Source organism: Pelophylax lessonae (assembly GCF_965119305.1).
Source record: "Pelophylax lessonae genome assembly, chromosome: 1".
NCBI classification, from domain to species: domain Eukaryota; kingdom Metazoa; phylum Chordata; class Amphibia; order Anura; family Ranidae; genus Pelophylax; species Pelophylax lessonae.
This window is the reverse complement of record NC_138768.1, coordinates 174,990,050-175,013,614: the sequence shown is the minus strand read 5'-3', so window position 1 is coordinate 175,013,614 and position 23,565 is coordinate 174,990,050. Positions and strand designations below refer to the sequence as shown.

The following is a 23,565-nucleotide window of genomic DNA, read 5'->3' as shown; positions in this document are numbered from 1 at the left end:
CCGATCCTACACTGGTGCAGTGGGTCCTCTTCCTCTTGGTGCCCGGCATCCTGTGGCAAGAGTATGCAGCCAGTTCCTGGAGGATGACAGAATTGATACCATTGAATGACCCCCACGCTTGCCTGACCTAAACGCAATAGAACACCTCTGGGGCATTACGATTTGGTCTGACGCCACCAGGTTGCACCTCAGTCTGTTCAGGAGCTTAGTGACGTCCTGGTCCAGATCTGGGAGGAAATACCCCGGACACCCTCCGTCGTCTCATTTGGAGCATTCCCTGATGTTGTCAGGCATGCATACAAGCACGTGGGGGCCATACAAACTACTTAGTACCATTTTGAGTTGCTGCAATGAAATCTCAGCAAAATGGACTAGCCTGTTGCATAATTTTTTCACTTTGATTTTCGGAGTACCTTTGAATTCAGTCCTTCGTAGGTTGATAATTTTCATTTCCATCAAACAATGTGGCATCCTTTCGTTCCTAACACATTACCCAGTCCATATCAGTATAGATATCCAGCATGATATTTTTCACCTTTGAGATCTTACGCGTTTCAAAGTGTCCTTTACATAAGGTTTTTCCACGCAGGGGTTTTAGTTTCACATAGCTAAGCAGGTAACAGAAAATGCCAGGCCACCTGGCTCCCTCCTTCGCAGAACCACTAGTCTCTCTCTAGTCTCTCAAACCTTCTTACCTGCACTCCTGGCTCACTCAAACTTTAGTCACAGCTCCCTGCTGTACAGGCCCACTCCTGGCATTTAATAGGCATTCTGACACCTCAGGCTCTCTCACTCCTCTAAAACTTAGATTCCCTTAGCTCCCTGGACTCTAGTTGCCCTGGCTCTTTCAGGTTCCCCAACTCACTTAGCTGCCTCAACTATCGCAGTCTAACGGACATTTAATCCCTTCAACATGGAGTGCAGGGTCTCAAATAGAGCTCCCCTGTCTCTAGATTTGTCTTTAAAACGGGAGCACGCCTATCTCATGGCTGGAGCCCTGTGCTATTCCCAAGCCTTTATTATAAGGACTGTGTCAACCTGGACACACTACCTGCTAATGCACAAGACCTGGACACTGGGTTGGAGATTTCTTCTCTCCCAAAGCAATCTAAAATCCTCAGACTCCAAAGCCCAATCCTGGAATACGAAAATCCTGAGAAAGCAATAAAAAAAGATTTTTCACCAGCTGAAAATATTTGGTACATCTTGAAATGAAAAATACAACAAAGATGGCCCAGGACTATTGAGCAGTTAGAATCCTATATCAGGCAATAATGGGCTAATACTCTTCCAAAATTCCAGCAGCTGGAATCCTCAGTTCCCAGACATGTACAAAGTTTTAAAAGAAGAAGAGATGCTACACCGTGGTAAATACGACCCTGTCCCAACTATTTTGACAGGTGTTGCTGCCACCAATTTCAGAATTGGCTTTCTTTTTTGTTTCTCAAATGGTATATTTTCTTAGTTAACACATTTGATATGTTTTCAATTTTCTATTGAGAATAAAATATGGATTTGTGAGATTTGCAAATCATGTCATTCTGTTACATAGCTTTTACACAGCATGCTAACTAATGGAATTAGGGTTTTATATAGCTAGCATATACAATTGCTGCACAAGCTATTTTACAAGCATTCCTAACTCAAAAAAGTACCTAAAAAAGTTACCCTAATAGCCTGAACCACATCCAGGGAATGCAATGCAATTTCCTTAAGATGTCTTGGCCATAGACCCAAGGAAGACAACACAATGTCCTCATTCAGATGGAAATCAGAGACCGCCTTTGGAAAGAATGACAGAAAGGGGGCAAAGAACCCCCTTATCTTTGTGGACCACTAAATAAGTGGAACAAGACGTCGCCAATTCCAACAACCTGCGCTCAGAGGTGCTAGCCACAAAAAAGGCCCCTTCTGATATAGCGTAAGCAGGGGAATCTCCCGAACATTTTCAAAGGGAGGCTTCTGTAGAGCTGTAAGCACCAAGTTCAGATCCCAAGACGGTAGTGGAGACCGCGCCAGTGGAGTCCAATGTCAAACGCCCTGAATCAAAGTATGCACAAGGGAGTGCGTGGCCAAGGGTCATTAAAAGAAGAGCGCCAAGGCCAACACCTGACTCTTAAATGGTACTCCAGGCCAATTTCTGCTCAACACACCATAAAAGGAAGGTTAAGACCAGAGCCTACCAAAAAACAGCGAGAGTGAACAGCAAGCACTTCACACACAAAATGTACGCTTTCCTGGTACGATGGTAGATCTTCCTAGCCTTCAGTAGTGTGGGAATCACTGACCCAGACAAACCTTTATCCTTCAGCACCTGGCTTTCAATAGCCAAGCTGTCAAAGCAAGTGACTGTAAAGCAGGATGAAAGATTGGCCCTTAGGACAGCAGATCCTCCCTGAGAGGTAGTCTCCAAGGGGCGTCGGCTACCAGTCACACCAGGTTGGCGTACCAAGACCAATGAGACAAATCCGGGCCAGTAGACTGACGAATTCCTTCTGCCTCGATCCTGCGCAAGAGTCTCGACAGAAACTTGAGAGGAGGGAAAGCGTAAATCAGACTATACTGGCCCCAGGGGGCCACCAGCGCATCTGTGGTGTCTGCTAGTGGATCCCATGACCGTTCCTCAAACCTGTGCACCTTCTTGTTGAGCCGAGGTGCCAACAGATCCACCTCGGGAGTGCCCTACCAGAGACACAGCTGATGAAACCCCTCCGGGTGAAGGTACCACTCCCCTTGGGCCAACACCTGCCGATTGAGATAATCAACCTGCCAGTTTTCCACCCCTGAAATGTGTATGACGGAGAGGGCCGGAACAAAAAGTTCTGCCCACCGAATGAATGCCAGCTACCTCCAGAGCTACCAATACACTTGGTGATTGACATAAGCCACGACCGTGGCATTGTCCGATTGGATTTGCACCGGACACCCCTAAAGGTGATACATATAGTGATTCAGGCACAGCCTGATCGCTCATAGTTCCAGGATATTGATCAGGGGTTTGAGCTCTTCCAGTGTCCAAACTCCCTGAGCGGGAGGAGTGCCGACCCAGGTCACCTCCCCACATAGACAGACTGGCATCTGTGGTGACCACGGTCCAAAACAAAAAAGATTTGCCCTGGCAAAGAGCTGGGTCAAGGATCAGGGACTCTTGTTTTTTGGTTAAGCCTGGATCTGATTGTCCAGAGACTTCGGAAACTTGTCCCATTTGGCCAAGATCTCCCTTTGCAGGGACCTCGTATTTAACTGTGTAATTGGGACCACCTTGAAGGTATAAACCATCAGACCCAGCACTCATGTAAGTCCCGAGTGATGACCTGCTGGACAGCAAGAGATGAATAGCAGCTTGCAACTTCTGAAGTTTGTCCAGAGGAAGTAACACTCTGGCTAGAGCAAAGTCCAGAGTCAGACCCAGATAGTCCAGTTTTGTGTAAGGAACCAGAGCAGACTTCTGAAAATTCTGAAGCCAGCCGAACCCCCTCAGAGTCCATATATTGATGTCCATCTTGTCCATCAGAGCAGTAGGAGACGCTGCTTGCAAGAGAAGGTAGTCCAGGTAGCGAGCACCACTGCAATTCCTCGCTGACGTAACAACGCCAGCACTGGAGCCAACATCTTTGTGAAGACCTGAGGAGAAGAGGCGAGACCAAAGGGTAATGCCACAAACTGATAATGCTCCCCTCCCACGGCAAGGCGGACGAAGCGTTGGTGACAGACACATATTGTAATGTGTAAGTATGCGTCCTTGATGTCAATAGGAGGCAAGAAAATCCCACTGATGCAAGGATGCCACCACCATGCGAACAGACTCCATTCTGAACTTATGTACCCAAACAAAGCAGTTCAGGGCCTTGAGATCCAGAATTGGACGCACCTTGCCTTCTTCCTTTGAGACCGTGAACAGGTTTCATTAAAACCCCTGAAAAGTTTCCAGGGTTGGAACCAGAACAATTACCCCTTGAAGTAACAGGTCTAGCACTGCCCTGAAGAGGGCTTGCAATAGGTCCAGGGACAGGTGAACATTGGAAGGAAAGAACCTCTCCGGAGGGTAAGAACGAAAGTATTTTGTAACCGAACCACATCCCTTCGTGGACCCACTTGTCTTACACCACAGAGGTCCACAAGTCTGGAAACCAGCGAACACGTCCCCCACCTCACCAAGCTTTGTGTGCAGGCCTGGAGAACCCCACTTTGGACTTGCCAGACCAATTTCACTTGGATGCTCCTGAAGAGGGCTTGAAAGCCTTTGAACCCTTGTCAGCAGACCCTGAGGGACAAAAAAATCTTCCTGTGAGCTGAGAAGGCTGGGCCACATCTGCAACGAGGTTCCTTACCCTTACAAGCCTATGGAAGAAAGGTGCTCTTCCCCTCTTGTGGGACCTTTAATGATGTCATCCAGGGTAGATCCACACAGGCGCTCTCCTTGAAAAGGAAGATCAGTTAAGGCTTTTTAGAGGTATGATCCACAGACCAACATTTGAGCCACAAAAACATGCCTAAAGGCCCGTACACACGTACCGATCGTCGGCATACAAACGTCGGTGGACGAAGGATCTGCCGATTGTACGCGTGTTAGTATGGTGCCTCCGACAGATGTCTGCGCACAATCCGCGGACAAAAGTCTTTCGTGCAAACATGAAAATATTTGTATGCCGACACCAGAACGGACGATTGTTCGCCTGTCAGTACACAATTCGGCCGACAGACCGCAGATTTGCAAGACTGGGCATGCTCAGAAAATAGAAAACACAGGGAAAGTTAACCATTACATGACATCACTTCTGCAGTCGGCGGACAAAATTCTTGTGCTGTCCTTGTGCTGTCTTTGCACTTTTCAGCAGACACCGACATCCCGGGGAGAAAAGAGGAACATTTGTAAGCCGACCATCGGTACGTGTGTACGGGGCTTAAGGACCACTGCCAAAACAGACAGACAATCTAGAAATCAGGGGAGCCCCTTCCAAAGACGCATCACAGATAAACTGCAGCCCCTGGACCGACTGGTCCTCCAGCTATGCAAAGGCAGGGGGGGAGCGCTACACCCTCCAGGTCACGGCGTAAAAGCTTAGCCCACTCGGTCAGAGTTTGTGACACCACGGCAATATTGAAGACTGGTCAAGTGCCGAGCCAGCCATAGTGAACATACTGCGGGCCACAGCCTCCGCCTTTCAGTCAGCCGGATCCTTAAAAGCCATCGATTCTCCTACCAGAATCATGATTGCCTTATTTAACCTGGAAAATGGAGGATCCACCACCGGTGGAACAGCCCAATTCTTACGGAGGGACTCCAAATGGGTATCTCATTGTGAATCACTTAAGGACCACAAAGGGACGTTTTGGAAGTTCCCACTCTTTTGCGACAAATCTGTCAAAATTGGAAAGAAACGGAAACACCGTCGCTACTTTACACAGCTAGAATGCCAAAGGGAACCGGTGCCTCTGTTGCAGCTTCAGCTGCGTCCTCCATTTTTCAAGTCTCAAGCACAGACACAATCAGTGGGTCCACCAGCGCCTTTTCAAGCATGGCTACAGGACTGGAGGAACCATCCTCGCTATCTAAAAACTCAGAGCGCGAGGCAACAGACCCCTCAGGGCGGGCCCCATCCATGCCGACCAGATCAGATTCAGAATCTGAGGAAAAAGATGAAGCAGGGGAAGGCGGAGGTCGCAAAACCCACCTCCTACCGGGACACAAAGGACTCCAAGACCGCCATCAGTGCATCAATGGATGATTGGGACCCAGATTGCCCTGCAGGCTCTGAGAGGAGGGGTCATGTGGGAAAATGTGTTCCAAGGACTCCATGAGGAATAAGGGTACCCCACAAAAGTGCAAAAAAAAAAAAAAAAACACTGCTAAGGAGCACCCCCACCACGCTAGTAACAACACCCAGTTGCCAGCCACAGAGCAACCCCTGATTCTGCAGCAGAGAGAGGGAGAGGACCCCACCAGACTTACCAACCCACCAGGCAGTCACTGGCAGCACCAGGATCAAAGTACTTTACATGCGGCGTCCAGTAAGGCAAGAGGCCCAGGAGTCAGCACTAGGGAATAAGGAGGGGCTCCCACAGCTAAAATGGACACCCAGAAGGCTCCACAATAATGGTCGCTATTCAACTCAAGGATCTAGAAACCTTAGGAAACTAAGGATCTAGATTATCCAGTCGGTCACCAAGTCTGGCAGTTGATTGTAGATCACAGAAAAAAACCAGGAGAAAAAAAAAAAAAAAACTTATCTAAAAAATAAAATATTTCCAGGACAAGAGATTCCAGCAAGGAACTTGTGATGTGTTTACTTCGGGAGACCGGCGTTTTGTCTCCATGGGGAGCGATCACAGATGACCCGCTGATTGGCTCCACCTCTAGCCAATCAGCGCATGCGCGCCCCCACAAACTGCTACACAAAATGACGTGCTTGTTTTGCCTAACAGAGCCGACCTGCCGCAGTATAACTACGGTGGCTGGTCAGCAAGTGGTTAAAATAGTTGAGATACTCCAAGGATTAAGTACTTCCAAAGGGATTCTGGGACTTTTGGTTTTCTCATTCTAACACTGAAAGCGAACCAGGTGAATATAATGAACCATCCCATCCACTGAGAATTAGGCTGGCCATACACTATACAATTTTCTTGTTCAATTTTCCTTTAGATTTACCAAAACCATGTAATGTAGGGTCAAACCTAAACACTTTCAATTTGTATGCAATCAGGCAGGCCCTTGCACTACATAGTTTAAGGTAAATCTAAAGGAAATTGAATAAGAAAATTGTATAGTGTATGGCCAGCCTAAGTCTGCAAAGGACATGGCGAAACAGCTTTTTCTTCAGAACTGAAAAAAGTTTGGAATTACAACAAAATGTGTTCATTGCCCAGAGGGAATTTTTTTTTTTTTTTTTTTTTTTTTTTTTTTTGAGTCGGTTCACACTAAGGCGACACGGCTCCTTACTACTTCGGGGGCGACTTGTGCATTACCATGCACCACGACTTCGGATCGACTTGCAGGGACTTCACATAATGGAAGTCTATGCAAGTCGCTCCGAGGTCGCCCCGAAGTAGTACAGGACCCTTTTTCTAAGTCGGAGCAACTTGTGTCGCTCCTATTAGAACGGGTCCTGTAGCGGTCAATGGACCGCGACTTGTCAGGCTGACAAGTCGCGCTAGTGTGGACCGGCTCTTAAAGTGGAGATAAGCTTCAATTGTGTAAACAGAAAAAAAGTGGCAGTCTGGGAAACAAACCTATAATGCAAAAAACAAAACATGAATCAATGACAGGTTTGGTAGAATGTTACCTTAAATAGAAAAAGGGAAACAAGAGGCAGATGTCCCCTCCAGCCTGACAAATAATAAATCTTATTGTCTAAAAAAAGAAGTAACAGAAAGGTAGACTTGCACACCCAGGACAGCATCCAGACAGTGGAGGGAAATCTCCCTAAAAGGTTTCAGATCATGAGGGGAGCACAGGGTTCTAGTTAAGGTGAAAGGAGTAAACAAGCTTGGAAAGAAAGGAGGCCTTAGGCCACAAAACAACCCTATCCCTGTGTAACACTAGGAAGGGACCTTTTACGAGAGAAGGTCATTAACTTAGAGATGATAACAATGAGGGAGGCAACCTTGTGAGCAAAGGAACAAAAAGAAAAAATACCTGACAGGCTCAGGGCAAGGACATTTTCAAATTAATCAACAAACCAAAATTGAGGTTCCACTGTATTACCAGAAGGCATAAGGGAAAAACATCATCAGCCGCACCCAACACAAAGGCATTCAGCAATGAGTGGGAGGCCCATGGTCTCTAGAAAAGAAAGGCAAGGGCTGAAATTTGACCACTGACTGCCCACAGAGGCTCCAGTTCGTTACAGGCTAAGCCCACATCTTCATCTTGGTGTGGTCTGAGTACAGTCCCCCAAGGCACAACTAGAAAGTTAACACATCTGGAAAGCTGCTAAATAGAAGCCATAGTGGCTATGAGCAGCTTCATGCAAAAAAATTGCAAATAAAAGTTGGCTTCATCCTTTTCTCTAAAAACACTAGCAAAAAAATGTGGGGGACATAAGTGAAACATAGGCTAGGGCTGTTTTGTTTGTCAGTATCCAATTGTCTGAAGGAAGCCACAGTCCAAAACTACGAAGATCCTGTGTACTGTATAACAAAAAAAAAAAATCTGTTTCTGCTAGATGATAAAGGATAAGATTTTGCAATTTAAATCTTTAGCCTAGGTTCACACTAGTGCGGCTACATAATCATGCGTTTTTCAGTGAGTTTTATATAAGACATTGTTATGCACGTTTTAATGCTTAATGTAGGAGGAGACAGGTTGTTTAACACAAAACCCTGCCAGAAAGGCAAATAAAGTTTTTTTCATCCCCTCCCACTCAAGTCTATGTAGAAAAGGAAGAGCCCCCAGCAGGGTGGGACTTTAACCACTTAAGCCCCGGAAGATTTTACCCCTTTCCTGACCAGGGGGTATTTTGCGATTCGGCACTGCGTGACTTTAACGGACAATTGCGCGGTCGTGCGACGCTGTACCTATACGAATTTGACGTTCTTTTTTCCCCCACAAATAGAGCTCTCTTTTGGTGGTATTTGATCACCTGTGCGATTTTTTGATCATGCGCTATAATCAAAAAAAAGGAGCTACAATTTTGCAAAAACAACAATATTTTTCAAATTTTTTATATGAAATTCCCCAAAAAAAAAAAATTTAAAAAATCAAAATTTTTTTAAATTTTTGTCCAATTTGTTTTCTGCTACCTATGTTTGGTAAAAAAAAAAAAAAAAAATCACAATAAGCGTATTTTGATTGGTTTGCGCAAAAGTTATTGCGTTTACTAAGGGAAAGATTTTTGTCATTTTTGTTGTTTTTTTTTTTTAACGAGTAATGGCGGCGATCTGCGATTTTTTTTGCCGGACTGCGACATTGCGGCGGACAGATCGGACCCTCGACTGACATTTTGACACTTTTGGGGGTACCAGTGACATTACTACAGTAATCAGTGCTATACATATGCACTGTTACTGTAAAAATGACACTGGCAGGGAAGGGGTTAACTTTATTGGAGAGAGAGGGGTTAAGTGTGTCACTAGGGGCGTGCTTCTAACTGTGCCGGGATGTGGCTGTGTGTGTAACAGCACAGATCAATGGCCCTACATAGCAGGACCGTTAGATCAGTGCTTTTACACACGTCACTTTGCCTGGCCGGGGCTGAACGCCGCAGTAGATAGTCGTGCGGCGGTCGGCAACCGGTTAAAGGCCAAACTAGTAGCGAAAAAGTAAAAGTCATTTTTAAATTTCACATAATTTATTGAAAAATGCATACAAGTCATGGAAGACAAAATAGTAAATGCTGACTGTCCCCATGAGGGCCAGTCGCAGGGCACTGTCTACAAGATACCCGACAGGTTTCGGAAAGCTTCCTTCTTCAGGGATGTAAGGTTCTACAATATGAACATAGTTTATAAATACATGAGTATCGCCATACTGGTATGTAGTGTGGTACCCAATTATAATAGAAAATACACTTACATGATACCAGAGGTTTATATATGAAAGCCACCAAATTCTTTAAAAACAATGACAGATTTCCCCTGATCACGTGATACCAAAGGTATCTAAAGATCAAAGAAGTTGCCGCTGCCCTCAACGTACTCCAGCGAGACCTAGCAGACGGGGAGTATATGGGCACAAAAGTCGAACAAACAAAAGGTATTAGAAACAGAATGAAAGGGGTCATGTGTAGTATATCGTTTTACTTATCAAATCTGAGGAACTGTGATTGGGACTTGCCAATCTCGTACATATGTGAAGAAATATAGGGAGACCTTCCACGAAATGGTAGATCTAGCTTACCTTCACAACATAATACAAAAAACATATTTGGGAATTTATAAGAACTACACATCCAGTCACTCCCACTTTCTATGCCCTTCCGAAAATCCATAAGAACAAAAATAACCCTTCATGGAGACCGATTATATCTGGTAACGGCTCGCTTCCCGAAAACCTTAAACGATTCGTAGATGAACATCTTAGACCATATGTCCTTAGTCGAACCAGTTATATTAGGGACACTCCACATTTACATCAAATTATTGATGTCATTCACATCCCTGCAAACGCTTGGCTGGTATCTGTGGATGTTGACACGTTACATTGCTCCATTCCTCACCATAAGGGCATCTCTGTAATCAGACATCTTCTTTCACAACAGCAGAAATCCGAATGGAAACTAAATGAATTAATTGTTAATGCTCTGGAGTTCACACTCACCCATAATGCATTTGTTTTCCAAGGATCCCACTTCCTCCAGTTGCAGGGTGTAGCTATTGAAATGTGCAGCGCACCCTCATATGTCAACTTGTACCTGGGTGAATGGGAGCACAATTTTTTTTATCATCAGATGAGTCTGCTACTTTGACTAGCCATATTAGTTTATGGTACGGATACATAGATTATGTCTTGATGGTCTAGGAAGTCCCCATAGACAGCTTACTCAAATGCCTAGAAATAATGAATTCCAATGATTTTAATATAACCTTTACTATAAAATATAGCACTTCATCTATAGACTTTCTGGATGTTAATATCTCGAAAGGTCTTGATGGAGAACTATCTAGCTGCCTGTATCCCAAGCCTATAGCAGGCAACACCATCCTCCAATCCTCGAGTTTTCACCCTAGACCTCTGATGAAGTCTATCCCATACAACCAGTACCTCAGGGTCTGCAGAAACTGTTCTCAGACACCTCCTTTCGGACTAAGGATGCTGAGCTATGGGATAGACTCCTCGCCAGAGGCTACTCTAAAACTTGTCTTAAAAAGGCTTTTAAGCTTGCACTTTTACCATCTGGGCATATGCTGCTTTTTAAAGAGGAAGTAAACCCTCCTCAGGAAGTTGTACCTATAGGTAAGCCTATATTAAGGCTTACCTATAGGTACTGTAAATATCTCCTAAACATGCACCATTTAGGAGATATTTACCTTTAATGCAGCCAGTGACGTCACTGGCGCATGCGCTCTGAAGGAACGGCAGATCGTGCCGTTCCTTCAGAGCCCCGTGCCGTGACCGTCGGCTCCCGCGCGCGTGTGCGGGAGTGACGTCACCGCGGCTCCGGCCAATCAGATGGCCGGATGCCGCGATCCCGGAAGACGGGCGACTATACATGTCGCCCGTCATACAGGTAAGCGGACGGCACGGCGGGGGCTCGTTCTAAGGTAAGTATTTCATAATGAGCTAGTATGCGATGCATACTAGCTCATTATGGGTTTCTCTTTCAGGATTTAAAGAAGAGGAAAAAAAAAAATCTCGGTGTACAACCTCTATAAGACTAAAAAACCTCCAACAGACAATACTACTCTAATCATCACTTGATATCGCAACCAACACTCGCTAGTCAGGATGAAAATCGAGAAAACATTGGCATCTTTTACCCATGGACCCTGAGATAGGCCCTCTTGTGAGAGCCAAGCCGGAAATCACATACAGAAGGGCGAAATCTATTGGTGACCAATTAGTACATAGTGAATTTAAAAGTAGTAGTTGAGGAGAACCATGTAAACATCTTGGCACCTTCAGGTGCGGTGGCTGTAACTACTGGCAATACATATGCACAGCCAAGAAGGTGCATCTTGATACACTTTTCAAACATCGTTACCACGCCAACTGTAAAACGGCTGGCATGGTGAACCTCCTGGGTGATGCAATAAAGAAGGATGTACTACCCTATGTATAATGTGGCAGCACCTAGAACTCCTAGAACTTAGGAGAAATGTGAAATAATGAAAAAAAAAAAAACTAGTACGCTCAAAATTTAAATAAGGCATGATCCAAATACTAATTGCTAAATAAACGAAATTGGGAGGTCATAACGAATACAATATTTAAAAAAAAGTCCAACTTCCGGTTCCGGCGCCAGCTGTGAAGAAGCAGGAAGTGGCGGCTCTGGATGCTTCGGCTTACAAATTCTGCCTTAACACCCGATCGGTGAGCCTGCAACACCCCCCTCCACCTCTGACACAGCGGGGAGACACTGATGGACAAATTCCTACTGCACAGTTCCATTACCGCCACTCCCGCCGCCTGCACAGACGGAGCTCCAGCCGACTGCCCTGCAGGCAAGATGGCGGAGGGCGCAGCTCAGCCCCTCAACAGTCATCCCCCGTGCCCGGATCTCTGCACACAACTGCCCCCCCTGACTCCTGCGGTGCGTGTCGCCTGATCAGTATGCAGGCTTCGCACAGGCTATGGCAGCACTGTTATCACCAACGATTACAGAGGCAGTGGACAGAGCAATGGTGGCAGGGATAGCCCAAATACGAAAAGACATTGGTGAGCACGCAATGCGGCTCACTGAACTAGAAAGCATAGTGGCCGAAATAGAGAAGGAAACACAAGCCTCTATTCATCAGGAAAAACAATTTAAGCAAACCCAGCAGTACTTACTAGACAAAGTGGATGACTTAGAAAATAAGTCACGCAGAAATAACCTGCGCATAATAGGCCTCCCGGAATCTTTTGGTGCCGATTCCCTGATGGACATATGTGTTCAACGTATTCCTCAAGCCCTGGGACTTACACACATACGTGTCACCGAATGGGCACACCGCGTGGGTCCCCCATCTAACGAATGGCATACCCCTCGTCCAGTGATAGTTAAGTACTTGAACTTCGTAGACAGAAACAACTTGATGAAGTCATATCGCAACTCTAATGCCCCGTACGCACGTGCAGATTATCTGAAGACTTTTGTCTTCAGATTTACCTTTTCTATGTAGTGCAAGGGCCTGCCGGATTGCATACAAATTGAAAGTGTTTAGGTTTGACCTCATAATATATGGTTTTGGTAAGTCTACAGACAAAAGTCTTCAGATAATCTGCACGTGTGTACGGGGCATTAATCATTGCAAATTGACAGCCACAAATTGTTGATGTTTGCGGATTACTCCCAGGTGGTTTCCAGATGCCTTAAGACCCTGCAACCTATCTGCAATGCTCTATACCACAAGGGCCTCAAATTTACCCTTGCCTACCCTGCAACGCTACAGTTTACGGATACCTCAGGCCAGTCAAAATCTTTCACCCACCCGGACGAGGCCTGGGATTACCTTAACACATACCTCCGTCCACCAATGGATACCTCGACAGCACCCACGCAACCCTCCTTCAGACACCAACAACCCAGGGACCAACGCAGTCCTCGCAAGGATCCGGCCAAGAAGCTACGGCTCACGGATCTTTCCAGGAAATTCATACCGACCTAAACACTCTCCGTCTCTAGTCTTGATCGACTCCCTGCTGGCGAATAATTGAGAAACTCCACCACACTTTGTTTGCCTTGTAAATGGTTTGCAAGCGGGCCTCTCATCACAATATGGATATCATCCAGTGTGGTTACGAATTGCCTTTAACCCACCTACACCGTAATAAGCTGGTTACTCCTTTTTCTTCCCAAGGTTATATCCCCTACTAATGTTCTTGTGATTAATCTCTGTTCTGCATTTCTCCTCTGCCTACCCCCTACCAGGGTGCTGTCGCGGTCTGCTTACCCACCTGCAGCAGAGATCTTTCGCTTTGACAATGTGGATCTGAACTTTGAGCCTATCTCACCGACTACACCTAAAACATGAGTGGGGTAGCGGGTACACCGCTCGGGTTTGGGTCTGTCATTCCCCAGTAGCGCTGCTGTAGACGGTTGTTCACATGTGGGAAGAAGTGAAGTACACGCTTCCTCGGATACGCAAGTGTCATGTTACAGTTTTCTATTGCTTTATTGTATTATTTGTAAAAGTTTTGCCAAACCACCCTCCACCCCCTCCCTTCCCCCTGATCCAACTCTCGGTACATCTCGTCACCTCATTTTCTCTGACCCTTCTTTATATGACTTCACCCACACACTCACGGTCATTTATACAATCTCTGCTACTTCACCTTCCATTAGTATGTCCCAATGGTTAGGATTGTATCATGGAATGCGAAAGGCCTTCGTTCCCCACATAAATGCATGGCAGTTCTTCGCCATCTGAAAAGGCTGAAAACTGACATAGCGGAGTTAAAGGAGACCCATCTCCCGGTACACGCCCCTCTAATTTTAGCAGGGGACTTCAATGCAGTCATGGACGCTAGGGAGGATAGATCTCACACATTAACTTCCACACCCTCATGCTGGTCCTCTATCCCCAGTCACCTATCAGACTTTGCTGAACACATCCAACTCACGGACGTTTGGAGATTGTTACACCCTGACGGCAGGGAGTTCACATTCTTTTCCAATCCACATAACACCCTATCCCGTATTGATTACTTTTTCGACAACTCGTCAACACAACCCCTCATCACGGACTCGACCATACATGAACTCGCTATATCTGACCATGCCCCCGCCTCGTTAGGCCTTCTCGACCCTTCTCCTAAACCCCCAGCAAGTGGTTGGAGATTCCCCTCTTTCTTGGCTAATAAAGCACAATTGAACACGACTATTCATGAAACATGGCAGGAATTTGCTGACATGAACGCATCCCATGTTTCAGATCCTACCCTGCTTTGGGAAATGGGAAAGGTGGTCCTGAGGGGACGGATTCTCTTCTACGCTGCCGGCTGTAAGAAAACCATCAGGAAGGCTTACACCGAGGCCAGTGTCCAGCTTCGAGCGGCCCAAATGGAATTGTCACAGACGAATAATCACTCCAATTAGACAGACATGGCAGGAAGCTAAAGTGGCTTTTGACGCTTGGGCGGCAGCGCAGAAGAGGGTGTATTCCTCCATCCAAGAACTACAGTACCACAGATTTGGGAACAAAGCAGGCAGACTACTTGCCAAACTATGCAAAGGACCCTTTACTCCCACACACATTGCGGCACTAAAGACTGACAAGGGTTCTATTACCACCTCCCACACGGAAATCGCTGACATTCTCTCACACTTTTACTCGGAAATGTACAGTGCGGAACACCATGACGCTCAGGCGGCTGATACCTGGTTAGATAAAGTCACACTCCCTACTATTGACGACCACCTCCTTACTTAATGCTCCAATCTCGATTGAAGAAATTACTTCCACTATAGCACATTTGCCCCCTGACAAAGCACCGGGACCTGATGGTTTCACATCAGACTTTTACAAATCATCAGCTGATGTCCTAGCACCGACTCTTAGGTCACTCCATCAACATATCCTTGACGGTCACCCCTATTTTACGACAGGCCTCCAGGCATATGTCAAATTGCTCCCGAAGCCTGAGAAAGATCCGACTGAACCAGGCTCTTATCGTCCTATATCACTTTGGAACTTGGACGGTAAGATTGTTTCAAAAATAATAGCCACCAGACTAGCACCCATCATGCCCACTCTGATCCTACTGGTAGATCGGCTACAGCCAATATTCGAAAAGTGCTAGCAGCTCTGGAAACATCCCAACAACACCAAACTGCTGACATGGCCATTATATCCCTGGACGCGGAAAAAGCCTTTGATAGGGTGGACACTGAGAGGGTGGACACTGAGTGGCTCCAGTTGGTCCTGCAACGTTTTGGGTTTCAGGGCCCCTTTGTCCACCTTATCAAAGCAATGTACACAAACCCCTCGGCGAACGTGATAGCAAATGGCCACATCTCGGCCCCATTTACGCTACATAGGGGCACAAGACCAGGATGCTCGTTGTCCCCCCTCCTGTTTAACTTAGCCCTGGAACCATTGGCGAGATTCATTCTTCCATCACCTTGACTTACACAGTATCCCCATAGGTAACTCTGACCTACGCATAGCACTGTTCGCGGATGACATTCTCATCTTTACATCCAACCCAAAGACTCAGCACCGATTCATTAAATTTTTGAAGATTTTCGCATGCGGTCGGGTCTCAAAATTAATTTCTCTAAAAGCAAAATTTTACTGCTCCGCCACACACAACATAACCCTTGGCCCTCCTCACCAATTTGCTCTATAGCTAAAACTTCCATTACGTAGTTAGGAATCAAAATTGGTCGTACACCTTCCTCCATTTATCACCTCAATATCCCACCCGCTATCTCTAAGGTTACTTCAGCGTTGGACGCCTGGATGGGCCTCCCCCTCTTCGGCAGATGCCATCTTTAGAAGATGGTGGGCTTTCCCAAGTTACTATACCCTCTCCAAACTATACCCCTGTTGGTGAAACACAAGGATATGCATAGACTTACTAGAGCAATCACAACCTTTATATGGAACGGTAGGAAACCTCGCATTGCTCTTCAGAAACTGTATCTGCAGAGGAGGGAGGGCGGGGTGGCACTTCCGAATGCACGTCTTTATAACCTTGTGTGTGTTTTCAGGGTGGGGTTGGACTGGATTGGCAAAACTTCCAGGTACTCGAACTACCAACTAGAATCCCAATTGACCTCGCCCTATGATCTAGTGGCCCTCTTACACTGTGCCCATTAGGAACCTGCCGACTCATCTGAAGAACAACGTTCTAATCAGAAACACTAACATCACATGGCGAGAACTGTACCGTAAGCTCAATGCTTCGCCATGACACCCCACCTGCCTATCAGAGGCCACCCCCTTTTTCCACAAGCCCAGCGGTACCCCCCATTCAAAGACTGGCAAGCCCTAGACCTTCACCATTTCGCCCAAATGTTTGATCCCGAATCAGGCACTCCCCTACCCACGTCCGTCATCAGAGATCGTTTTCGTCTGCCCGAGGGCCATACCCTTGGCATAATTCAGGCCATCAGCTTTGTGGTCAAATCCTGCCCTAACCGACTCCTGAGGTTCAAGCGGACTATAACGGACAAATTTCTTGAGCAGGAACTGCACAAAATTTCGGACATTTACAAAATGCTACTGTCATTCCCATCCATCAGTAAATCAGCATTTCATTCTTCAATCTGGGACAAGGATTTCCCCAACCCAGACGCTCAACAACTAATATTGTCTGGCTACCTGACCACCCACAAATTCATAACCAATGAGTTCTGCAGGGAACAGCAATTTAAAATTATGCACCGTGGTTACGTACCAAACTCCAGAAGCACCTCCCCTCCACATTCAATCTGCTGCCCACTTCACTCGACACCAAAACCTACTCTTGCACATAGACTCTGGTCGTGCCCTCGTATAGCAAATTTCCTGGACATCAATTGAGTCATATGTCACTGCCATCACAGGCATTGCGCCCATCGGCGATCCCTACCTACTCTTGTTTGGCAAAATGGATGTACCTCTCAACTACCTACCTAAGAACCCATGCCTCCTCATTAAGTCTCACAAAGCGTGGCTGATAACCTGGTATATGGTTGCCAGAAGGGCTATACTAGCCAAATGGATACAAAATTTTCCTCCTACTCTAGCAGACGTGACTGCAACAACTACATGCAAGAGAAGCTCTTGAACTCAAAACTACCAATGCTCCCAAGCTTGCCAACTTCGACCGGAAATGGTCTGCATTTGTGTGCCCCTTGCAGGTCTCAAGCTCTTAATGTGTGGCCAGTGAACTCCCACCGCTTGCCACAGCGCAACTAGCTATTGAGCCATCTTCTAGACATAGTTTTTGAGAGAACACCGCAATTGTTTCTCTTTCTTTAGGATTCTTACCAATATCTTTGCTCATGGCATTAGGTGGACACATGCCCATCTGGACCATCTGCCAGTTTGTTCACTTTCAACTTAACGGCCTTAGTTACCACGTCACAGCAATTGGACTCCTCCGGTGCATCTCCCTGTTTTCCAGCACTTGCTAGCCCCTCATCCAGACCTACCAATTAACATTGAGCTCCTGACCAACAGATCTCGGAACACGGCCTTCTAAAGCCTATGTCTTAGTCGCCATAAAATAAATCATATGGGTTGTTGTTGATGCAAATTTTGCTCCTGAACACTTGGGTTGGTATCCTCTCCCATCTCCCCCCCCCCTCCCTACACCCATTCCCTCCTTCCCCCTCCCCTCTTCCCATATTTACGCAACATTCAAGTTACTTGTGTTTGACATTGTCTCATTGAGTATCTCACCTACTCGTCTTTAGATGGTGGACACTGAGGCAAATTTGTTTCTCCTTTTACCTCATTGTAATTGTTGTTACATTTGATTTGTTTTCTGAATCGTTATATCTTCTTTTGTATCTGTTCTTATGCTGAAAACCTTAATAAAATTTTGTTTAAAAAAAAAAAAAAAGTCCATACCAACAGACAGATATATCGTGCAAAAATTAACTTGACAGGTACAAACACAATAACCTGCAAAAGCACATATGTGTAATATCCAAGTGATGTGAAGTATGAATGAAGTCTTCAAAATGGAGTTTCCACAAGCAAGTCCTTCCTTCAGGGTATCTACGGAATTCAATATTCCATGCAACACCGCGTGACCAGATAAAGGTAATGGATGGCTCCTTACCCAACCAAAATGGGTTAAAACGGCTTTGGCTGATGACAAATCCCCTCTTCACTTAGGTTTAACCTCCAGGCTAGGGACTCATGTGTGGTTCACAGTACCCCACTTGCCTTCCTGTTGGCAGCAGCGGTGTACCTCCTGACCTGCGTGTGTGGTTGCTTTTATGTAGGACAGACAATCCAAGAATTTTGGAAAAGAGCTTATCAACCCATATTAAGCATGAATAAAGCAATCAGCTTCAAACCTTTCTTGGAGGGTTAAATATCAAGGGGCTGGGAAACATAGTACCCAAACATCATTAATTTCTATTGGGACGCTCTCCTTTAGCTTCTGTTTCCACATACCCGGCTTCCGATTTACTCTGATGCCCTCATTCATTCTGATCAATATAGTATACATATCTGCCTAAAACATGTTTGCTTCAGGCTCTTTCTTACTATGCTTCTCCGCTATAGGTTTCCCTACAGTTGTCTTCACTTTAAAATATATCATATTCATATCATATTTTTTGTTGATTGACAGGAGGGGGATGGCTAGGACTTGGTTAAAATGTACTGCTTGGGCTTTCTCCTTTCACTCCTCCACCTAGGACAGCACACTCTGGTGCGACAGCTGTCGCAGTGCGCTATAGCAAATAACTTTGCTTCTTTAGTTTCACTGGGGTAATAGTTATCCCCAGTCTGTTCTACCTTTCCAAGTACTCTTTTAGACTCTACTTTTCTTCACTCTCCGATTTCCTCCCTCTTTACCTCCTCTCTCCTCTTCTTTACTTACCTTCTTACTGCCTCTCGACCCCTCCCTCCCCCCCCCCTTTTTTTTTTTTCTTTTCTCACTCCCCACCAGAATGGAGCAGCTTACTGTTTTCTCGCTGAATGCTAAAGGTCTCAATATTCCAGAAAAGCGACGTATGTTATTACATGACTTGAGATGTGCGCGCACGGACAATGCACTTATACAGGAGACACACTTTAGGGACAATAGAATTCCCGTTTTGAAAAACAGACAATACCCGACCCTTTACCATGCATCGAATTCGGAGAAGGAAGTCTAAGGGAACCTCCAGCTTACTCTCAAACACACTTTAATGGTCCTGTCATGCCACACTTCTCGACCCCGGGTCTCTCTAGAACTGGCGTCCGTGCGCAAACAAATTATCGACCTTCTTCAATACAGGGCCAAGGAAGCTCACCAGAGATGCTGCAAGATGAGTTACAAATCAGTCGACAAATGCGGGAAGGTCCTAGCGCATTTTTTTCCCGGGACCTTAGGCTGGCCTCTTATATCCCTCATATTATAGCCACCTAGTGGACACATTCAAGGTCTATTCCTCGCTCTATCACTTACACGACTCCTCCCCTCCCCATTGCCTATTAGAGTATTACATCTGTTCTTCTTCACTCCCTATGTTACCACTGGACGCTATAGTGGAGCTGGAGAAACCCATCACTTCCACGGTACTGCAACAAGCTCTGGGATCATTAAAACCCGGCAAAGCACCTGGCCCGGATGGCCTCGCATCTCAGTATTATCAAACTCTGTCCCCAATTCTCAATCCTTATATGCTCAGACTCTACAATGCAATGAGATCAGGCTCCACTTTCCCTAGAGATAGGCTTAAAGCACATTCTTCTATAATTCCCAAAGACGGTCAAGACCCAACAGTATGCGGTAGTTACAGGTCCATCTTGATTCTGAATTTAGACCTTAAAAATGTTCACTAAAATTCTGGCCACACGTCTTGCACATCATCTACAACAGTGGTCCTCAACCCTGGCCCTCAGGGCCCCTAACAGGCCAGGTTTACAAGATAACTGAAATACATCCCAGGTGATATAATTTGCTGCTCAGTGATTGCAGTACTCTAGTCTGCATCTCCCCAAGGTCATACTTAAAATCTGGCCTGTTAGTGGGCCCTGAGGACCGGAGTTGAGGACCACTGATCTACAACATCTAATTTACCTCGACCAAGTGGTATTCATCCCCTCCAGGAAAGCTAGAGACAACACAGTCAAGGTACTTAAAGAGGAGTTCTGGCTGCAAAAAAAATATATAAAAATACCCCCAGGACAGTCAGGGCTAGTGCATTTCAGCAACAATATCCTCTGAACTTTCCATGGTTTCACTTACCTTTTAGAATAAATACTTACCTTGAAAATGCCTTGTCCAGCACTGCCATCTCAGGTGTGGGCAGTTGAAGCCAGAGCGTCCTCTTCGGTGACGTCGGAGTCCCAAAATGCCCTGCACGTCACTTCCAGTGCAGGGGCGTCATTCCTGCATGCCCAGAAGCTGTTCAGCAGGGAATAATGCACCTGCACCAGAAGTGACGAGCAGGGCTGGTGCAGGCGCATTGACTCCTGGGAGCGATGACATTAGGCTCCCAGGAGTCAATGCAAACAGGCAGAGACAGCGCGGAGGGAGGAAGAGGAAGGAAGGTAAAAATATTTTCTTTTATAACAAAGTAAATAAAAATAAAAAAATGTAAATTATCCAATTCTTTTTCAGCTACATTACATCAAGCGGATGGTGTAAAGTCGATTTTGAGGCCAGAACTCCGCTTTAATGTGGTCCATGTAGCTAATACGTCTCACATGCCCAGTGCGTTCCTGGGGACAGATGCGGAGAAGGCCTTTGACCGTGTAAATTGGAAGTTTATGTTCAAGGTGCTCAAGCACAAGGAGCTAGGGGACAAAATGACCCACTGGATTGCGTCTGTGTACTCCAATCCCACAGCTAAGGTAAAAGCCAATGGGATCCTCTCTGACCCGTTAGCCATCTGCAACGGGATGAGGCAGGGATGTGCTCTTACTCTTCTCTTTGCCCTCTCGCTAGAGCCATTCTTATGTAAAGTCTGCCACAAGCCTGATATCACTGGTATCCCGGTTGGAAAAAAAACAGTATAAAATTTCGGCATACGCGGCTGACCTATTCTCACTCACTAACCCTGCCATCTCGCTGCCCAAACTAATTCGAGTGTTTGAGATACATGGCAACTTATCCAACTTGAAGATAAGCTTTTGTAAATCAGAGGCCATTGTTACCTTATCTCCGGCAATCCTTGGAATCTACCTTTAGGTTTAAATGGACTGACACTGCGTTGGAGTACTTCGGTACAAGAATTCCCCCGGATTTGTCCCATACGTTCCGCCTTCATTTCCCACCCCTGTTGACCGCTACTCGCCTGTTGTTGGAAAAATGGCGTGGAACTTTCCACTCCTGGTTCAGCAGATGCAATCTGATCAAGATGTGCATATTACCTAAATACTAATTTTCAGACACTGCCTGTCCGCATACCCTCCAAATTTCTCAGACAAATACACTCCATACTCTAAAAATTTGTTTGGGCTAACAGGCAACCACGTCTCCCCCGTGTCACTCTTACTCTCTCTAAATCGTTTGGTGGCCTGGCGATCCCCGATGTCAAGGCTTACTACTGGGCGACACATCTTGGTAGAATCGTCGATTGGTGTAGACACGCCGATACCACACTATGGGCTAAATTGGAGCAAGACCAAACAAGGATCCTTCTCAATAGAGTCTTTTGGTGTTTTGCCCAGCAGGTGAAATCGCACCCCTAATTGGCACCACGCTCCTCGCCAGCATGAGAGCCTGCAAGCATTCCTCTCTTGTCAATTCGGATTCCCCCTTATACCCGTTACCCTGCCCCCCCCAGGCTTAGACTCATGACCCCTCGTCACACTCAGGATATCAGGGAAATTTCAGGTATTGCACTTTCTGGTGGACGGCTATTGGCCTTTGTTCTCACCTTTGGCTGCCTCCTTGCATGCCTTCAACCTCCCGTTTTGGAGTGTAATGCAACTGCATCACTTCATGCATTTCATCCCTAACCCTCAGCGCTTTAGTCGTCCCTTGATGACGTTTGAAGAGATGTGCACTGAAACTGGGGTCCTGCCGAGGGCACTAGCTAAGATGTACAATATGCTGATTACACCACCAGAGCAGCCGTGGCTGTCCTGGCTACGTAGGTGGGAGATTGACTAAGATCAAGCTTTCTGAACAACACAAACACAGCGAACGATCAACTGCACGCTTCGTACTTGGATATGCACTAAAATCCAGGAGACCAAATTTTAAAGTTTTGATGAGATGGTACTTCACCCTGACTAGACCTCACAGATGCTTTCCTGACACTTCAGACAGATGCTGGCGATGCCAGAAAGATGAGGGGACTTTGCTTCATATTTTCTGGACCTGCCCTAAACTCACCATTTTTGGTCAGAGGTCTGTAGGATAACACAGAAATTTACAGAATTTAGCATACCAAATGACCCTGCCTTTTTTCTACTACATCTCTCTGATACTTCCGACTCGACGATACAAAAAATCAATTGTCAGACATTTACTGAACGTTGCAACATTCTGTATACCGCTCTACTGGAAAAATACCTTACCCCCGACCTTAACACTCTGGATACAAAAAGTGAAGGAGAAAAACAGGATGGAGGACTTACATAAAAAAGGGAAAAATACTCCAAAACATGGGATCTGTGGAATCTTTATCCTCTAAGCAGAAAGCATAGCTCTGCTTGGAAAATAACTCCCACCACATGGGTGCAGCCAGATAAGCTAGTTAACAGACACCCCCACTGCATAGGATTCCCCCCTTTTTTTTTTTTCTCTTCTCCCCTTCTCCTCTCCTAACTTCTGCTTCCCCTCTTCTCTTCTCTCCCTACTCTCCTCTCCTACTCTATGGAGCGGCGATGTTTCATTGCTCCGATATTTTAAGTTAAAAATTACACAAGTTGACGGTCATACGGATATTTTGTGGATTGGACCTAAACATATACTAGGTCATGTACATTTTCCAAGGAAATCTTTTACCCTGTTTGTGCTAATGGTGTATGTTTTGGTTTTGTCTGTACCGCTTCGTGCCTTAATAAAGTTAATATTTGAAAAAAAAAGTTAATATTTAAAAAAAATAAATAATGTTTTTCTATATTTTGTAACTTTGCAAATTAAAATGCTATCTGTAAATTAATATCTACAAATTAAAATGAAAAAACATATCTTTTTAACCGCTTGCCGACCGCCGCAAGTAGATATACTGCGGCGGTCAGCCCCTCACAGGCAAAGTGACGTATATATACGCCACTAGCCTGTGAGGCTCTGGGGAGCAAGCGCGCGCCGCCAGCGGCGGCGCTTCCGCGCGCGGTCACGGACCCCCCGCGCGTGTGACCAGCGGACCCGATGTT

At 45.9% G+C, this 23,565-nt stretch overlaps 1 protein-coding gene across 3 annotated transcripts in view; it reads right to left on the bottom strand.

The window, feature by feature from the left end:
* Positions 1–23,565, bottom strand: part of FER (FER tyrosine kinase) — a 452,282-nt gene that overhangs the window by 409,096 nt on the left and 19,621 nt on the right. The window lies entirely within an intron of this gene.